Genomic DNA, 7,211 nt, shown 5'->3' on the forward strand with positions numbered 1-7,211 from the left:
TCACATACATTCTTCAAAGCAAACACCTGATCCACACATCCTCTACCACTTCTGAAACCACACTGCTCTTCCCCAATCTGATGCTCTGTACATGCCTTCACCCTCTCAATCAATACCCTCCCATATAATTTGCCAGGAATACTCAACAAACTTATACCTCTGTAATTTGAGCACTCACTCTTATCCCCTTTGCCTTTGTACAATGGCACTATGCACGCATTCCGCCAATCCTCAGGCACCTCACCATGAGTCATACATACATTAAATAACCTTACCAACCAGTCAACAATACAGTCACCCCCTTTTTTAATAAATTCCACTGCAATACCATCCAAACCTGCTGCCTTGCCGGCTTTCATCTTCCGCAAAGCTTTCACTACCTCTTCTCTGTTTACCAACTCATTTTCCCTAACCCTCGCACTTTGCACACCACCTCGACCAAAACACCCTATATCTGCCACTCTATCATCAAACACATTCAACAAACCTTCAAAATACTCACTCCATCTCCTTCTCACATCACCACTACTTGTTATCACCTCCCCATTTGCGCCCTTCACTGAAGTTCCCATTTGCTCCCTTGTCTTACACACTTTATTTACCTCCTTCCAGAACATCTTTTTATTCTCCCTAAAATTTAATGATACTCTCTCACCCCAACTCTCATTTGCCCTTTTTTTCACCTCTTGCACCTTTCTCTTGACCTCCTGTCTCTTTCTTTTATACGTCTCCCACTCAATTTCATTTTTTCCCTGCAAAAATCATCCAAATGCCTCTCTCTTCTCTTTCACTAATACTCTTACTTCTTCATCCCACCACTCACTACCCTTTCTAATCAACCCACCTCCCACTCTTCTCATGCCACAAGCATCTTTTGCGCAATCCATCACTGATTCCCTAAATACATCCCATTCCTCCCCCACTCCCCTTACTTCCATTGTTGAGGGAATAATTGGTATACATGGGGTGTTCAGTGTTGTAAATGGAAATGGTGAAGAGCTTGTAGATTTATGTGCTGAAAAAGGACTGATGATTGGGAATACTAGGTTTAAAAAGCGAGATATACATAAGTATACTTATGTAAGTAGGAGAGATGGCCAGAGAGCGTTATTGGATTACGTGTTAATTGACAGGCGCGCGAAAGAGAGACTTTTGGATGTTAATGTGCTGAGAGGTGCAACTGGAGGGATGTCTGATCATTATCTTGTGGAGGCTAAGGTGAAGATTTGTATGGGTTTTCAGAAAAGAAGAGTGAATGTTGGGGTGAAGAGGGTGGTGAGAGTAAGTGAGCTTGGGAAGGAGACTTGTGTGAGGAAGTACCAGGAGAGACTGAGTACGGAATGGAAAAAGGTGAGAACAATGGAAGATATATATATATATATATATATATATATATATTTTTTTTTTTTTGCCGCTGTCTCCCGCATTTGCGAGGTAGCGTAAGGAACAGACAAAAGAAATGGCCCAACCCACCCCCATACACATGTATATACATACGTCCACACACGCAAATATACATACCTACACAGCTTTCCATGGTTTACCCCAGACGCTTCACATGCCTTGATTCAATCCACTGACAGCACGTCAACCCCGGTATACCACATTGCTCCAATTCACTCTATTCCTTGCCCTCCTTTCACCCTCCTGCATGTTCAGGCCCCGATCACACAGAATCTTTTTCACTCCAACTTTCCACCTCCAATTTGGTCTCCCTCTTCTCGTTCCCTCCACCTCCGACACATATATCCTCTTGGTCAATCTTTCCTCACTCATTCTCTCCATGTGCCCAAACCATTTCAAAACACCCTCTTCTGCTCTCTCAACCACGCTCTTTTTATTTCCACACATCTCTCTTACCCTTACGTTACTTACTCGATCAAACCACCTCACACCACACATTGTCCTCAAACATCTCATTTCCAGCACATCCATCCTCCTGCGCACAACTCTATCCATAGCCCACGCCTCGCAACCATACAACATTGTTGGAACCACTATTCCTTCAAACATACCCATTTTTGCTTTCCGAGATAATGTTCTCGACTTCCACACATTCTTCAAGGCTCCCAGAATTTTCGCCCCCTCCACCACCCTATGATCCACTTCCGCTTCCATGTTTCCATCCGCTGCCAGATCCACTCCCAGATATCTAAAACACTTCACTTCCTCCAGTTTTTCTCTATTCAAACTCACCTCCCAATTGACTTGACCCTCAACCCTACTTTACTTAATAACCTTGCTCTTATTCACATTTACTCTTAACTTTCTTCTTTCACACACTTTACCAAACTCAGTCACCAGCTTCTGCAGTTTCTCACATGAATCAGCCACCAGCGCTGTATCATCAGCGAACAACAACTGACTCACTTCCCAAGCTCTCTCATCCCCAGCAGACTTCATACTTGCCCCTCTTTCCAAAACTCTTGCATTCACCTCCCTAACAACCCCATCCATAAACAAATTAAACAACCATGGAGACATCACACACCCCTGCTGCAAACCTACATTCACACATATATATATATATATATTTTTTTTTTTTTTTTTTTTATACTTTGTCGCTGTCTCCCGCGTTTGCGAGGTAGCGCAAGGAAACAGACGAAAGAAATGGCCCAACCCCCCCCATACACATGTACATACACACGTCCACACACACAAATATACATACCTACACAGCTTTCCATGGTTTACCCCGGACGCTTCACATGCCTTGATTCAATCCACTGACAGCACGTCAACCCCTGTATACCACATCGCTCCAATTCACTCTATTCCTTGCCCTCCTTTCACCCTCCTGCATGTTCAGGCCCCGATCACACAAAATCTTTTTCACTCCATCTTTCCACCTCCAATTTGGTCTCCCTCTTCTCCTCGTTCCCTCCACCTCCGACACATATATCCTCTTGGTCAATCTTTCCTCACTCATTCTCTCCATGTGCCCAAACCATTTTAAAACACCCTCTTCTGCTCTCTCAACCACGCTCTTTTTATTTCCACACATCTCTCTTACCCTTACGTTACTTACTCGATCAAACCACCTCACACCACACATTGTCCTCAAACATCTCATTTCCAGCACATCCATCCTCCTGCGCACAACTCTATCCATAGCCCACGCCTCGCAACCATACAACATTGTTGGAACTACTATTCCTTCAAACATACCCATTTTTGCTTTCCGGGATAATGTTCTCGACTTCCACACATTTTTCAAGGCTCCCAAAATTTTCGCCCCCTCCCCCACCCTATGATCCACTTCCGCTTCCATGGTTCCATCCGCTGACAGATCCACTCCCAGATATCTAAAATACTTCACTTCCTCCAGTTTTTCACCATTCAAACTCACCTCCCAATTGACTTGACCCTCAACCCTACTGTACCTAATAACCTTGCTCTTATTCACATTTACTCTTAACTTTCTTCTTCCACACACTTTACCAAACTCCGTCACCAGCTTCTGCAGTTTCTCACATGAATCCGCCACCAGCGCTGTATCATCAGCGAACAACAACTGACTCACTTCCCAAGCTCTCTCATCCCCAACAGACTTCATACTTGCCCCTCTTTCCAAGACTCTTGCATTTACCTCCCTAACAACCCCATCCATAAACAAATTAAACAACCATGGAGACATATATATATATATATATATATATATATATATATATATATATATATATATATATATATATATATATATAGAAGTGGTAGAGGATGTGTGGATCAGGTGTTTGCTTTGAAGAATGTATGTGAGAAATACTTAGAAAAGCAAATGGATTTGTATGTAGCATTTATGGATCTGGAGAAGGCATATGATAGAGTTGATAGAGATGCTCTGTGGAAGGTATTAAGAATATATGGTGTGGGAGGCAAGTTGTTAGAAGCAGTGAAAAGTTTTTATCGAGGATGTAAGGCATGTGTACGTGTAGGAAGAGAGGAAAGTGATTGGTTCTCAGTGAATGTAGGTTTGCGGCAGGGGTGTGTGATGTCTCCATGGTTGTTTAATTTGTTTATGGATGGGGTTGTTAGGGAGGTAAATGCAAGAGTTTTGGAAAGAGGGGCAAGTATGAAGTCTGTTGGGGATGAGAGAGCTTGGGAAGTGAGTCAGTTGTTGTTCGCTGATGATACAGCGCTGGTGGCTGATTCATGTGAGAAACTGCAGAAGCTGGTGACTGAGTTTGGTAAAGTGTGTGGAAGAAGAAAGTTAAGAGTAAATGTGAATAAGAGCAAGGTTATTAGGTACAGTAGGGTTGAGGGTCAAGTCAATTGGGAGGTGAGTTTGAAAGGAGAAAAACTGGAGGAAGTGAAGTGTTTTAGATATCTGGGAGTGGATCTGGCAGCGGATGGAACCATGGAAGCGGAAGTGGATCATAGGGTGGGGTAGGGGGCGAAAATTCTGGGGGCCTTGAAGAATGTGTGGAAGTCGAGAACATTATCTCGGAAAGCAAAAATGGGTATGTTTGAAGGAATAGTGGTTCCAACAATGTTGTATGGTTGCGAGGCGTGGGCTATGGATAGAGTTGTGCGCAGGAGGATGGATGTGCTGGAAATGAGATGTTTGAGGACAATGTGTGGTGTGAGGTGGTTTGATCGAGTGAGTAACGTAAGGGTAAGAGAGATGTGTGGAAATAAAAAGAGCGTGGTTGAGAGAGCAGAAGAGGGTGTTTTGAAGTGGTTTGGGCACATGGAGAGAATGAGTGAGGAAAGATTGACCAAGAGGATATATGTGTCGGAGGTGGAGGGAACGAGGAGAAGAGGGAGACCAAATTGGAGGTGGAAAGATGGAGTGAAAAAGATTTTGTGTGATCGGGGCCTGAACATGCAGGAGGGTGAAAGGAGGGCAAGGAATAGAGTGAATTGGAGCGATGTGGTATAGCGGGGTTGACGTGCTGTCAGTGGATTGAATCAAGGCATGTGAAGCGTCTGGGGTAAACCATGGAAAGCTGTGTAGGTATGTATATTTGCGTGTGTGGACATATGTATATACATGTGTATGGGGGGGGTTGGGCCATTTCTTTCGTCTGTTTCCTTGCGCTACCTCGCAAACGCGGGAGACAGCGACAAAGTATAATAAAAAAAAAAATATATATATATATATATATATGTATAATGTGTATATATGTATATACATACACTCCCACACACGCATATATACATACCTGTACATTTCAACGTGAACATACATATATATACACAGACATATACATATATACACATGTACATATTCATACTTGTTGCTTTTATCCATTCCGTTGCCACCCTGCCACACATGAAATAGCATCCTCCACTCCACCCCGCGAGGTGGTGCAAGGAAAAGACAAAAGGCCATATTCGTTCACACTCAGTCTACATCTGTCATGTGCAATGCACCAAGTCTTGTTTCTATGCTATACTATGTTGTTGTGGTAAAGTGTTCATATTTCATTTAATAGTTTTGTAATTTCATGTAATTTAGTAGCAGTTACATGAGATTACTTGCTTTATAGTTATGTACCATCACAGTTGTTTCCTGAAATTCATCTTCTTCACACATACAACACTCCTTGGAGTATCAAGATGAGGCTTCTTGCAGATGTAAATTCATTCCTTTTAGTTTCCAAGAAAATTTCACCTACTGTGGAAAACTTTCAGCGATGGATCCAAATCGACATTCCAGTTTAATCTGCGATGCAAAGACAGCCTATGTAGAACTGCTTACTTCAGTACTTGTGAGGACACCTTAAGATACAAGTTAGTTGTATTAATTGGAAGACAACCAACACAAATGAGCACAGTTACTGACTCAAACTTATATGCTGCAGATGCATGTTGTTAGTATTATAGAGATAACTTTATATTCCCAATGCAGTGGAAGCACTTATGCAGCAAATGAATCATTAAGAGGGTGGATGTTTCTTGTAGATGTAGGTAATCAAATTAAACTTGATATGTCACAGATACAGACACCTCTGAAGATTCACAGATTGAACTTGCAGTTTTGATATCATTAATAGTGTGTTGGAATGATCAGTTGTATTGGCAGTAGCGAAACTTAAAAATATTGTTGTATTTCTTATCAGAGCCTTTGACCCTGTTAGGACAGTAAGGTAAGAAGAGGAGAGCCCTTCTAACTTTGTTAGAAGAATAGGATAAGAAGAGAACACCTTTGACTTTATTAGAGCAGCAGGATAAGAAGAGAACACCACCTCTGACCTTGTTAGAACAGTAGGGTAAAAAAGATGAGAACACCTCGAACCTTGTGAAAACAGTAGGGTAAAATGAAAACATGTCCATTTGACCTTGTTAGAACAGTAGGGTAAGAAGGGAAAAAACATCTTTTTGAAGAAAGTTGCCAGGAGTATTCTAAACCTTTTAAAGCACCACAGTTAAGGTCAAAGGCCAGGCCATCATTCCCAAGGGTTAAGCTGACCTCTGACAGTTGAACAAAGCACTGCCATGGTGGAGTAGGACCCATGTGTGTTGTCATTGTTGTTTTTTATCCTTATGGTTTATGGCTGATCTAAATGGCCAAAAGTAATGTGCCATCATTTCAGCTCCCAGAGCTTAGATCTTTACTACCAACTTCTAAAGCTTTAACGGAAAATATTTGTCCATTTCTGGATGTGCATTTAGAAGTAGCAGTGGATTGATACCCTCTTAGCGTAGACAAGCAAAATTTGAATATATTTTAGCATAGACAAGCAAAATTTGAATATATTTAAGATAAATCTTAGAAGTCAGTAGTCCTTGGATCTCATTGCGTGCCACCAACTGAAATTTAGGAAATAATCATATAAGGGACCGTCATGTTTCATCGTAAATTTTACACACACCCCAACACACCTAGCCTTCACCATGACAGTGTCACTAATATCAACAAAAATTAACCAGATGCTGCTTACATCAGAATAAGAATGATGACATTAAGAATGATGAAAATATTACCTGCTGAAGATACATTACTGAATGTTATTTTCTTGAAGAGAATATGAAAAAAATCACTGCACTTTAAGGGACTATAGGATATCCAGAGTAATCTTGTTAAAAGTGTAATAACATTATATATGATGCTCCAACAAGTACAGAGTACCAGGTAATCTTACCTCCTACAATTGTACATACAAGTTCTCATTATGTTATGTTAAACATTAGGTGCGTGTTAAGTTTTTGTAGGTATAGTATGAATTTTTAGAGTTAAAACCCATATTGTAGAGGAGTGTAGGGAGTTG

General features: G+C 41.4%; 1 protein-coding gene across 1 annotated transcript in view; it reads left to right on the forward strand.

Annotated features, from left to right (window-relative positions):
- Positions 1-7,211, forward strand: part of Ac3 (Adenylate cyclase 3) — a 241,859-nt gene that overhangs the window by 128,985 nt on the left and 105,663 nt on the right. The gene's annotated exons all lie outside the window — the stretch shown is intronic.

This window comes from Panulirus ornatus, chromosome 4, assembly GCF_036320965.1.
Source record: "Panulirus ornatus isolate Po-2019 chromosome 4, ASM3632096v1, whole genome shotgun sequence".
Classification (NCBI taxonomy): Eukaryota; Metazoa; Arthropoda; class Malacostraca; order Decapoda; family Palinuridae; genus Panulirus; species Panulirus ornatus.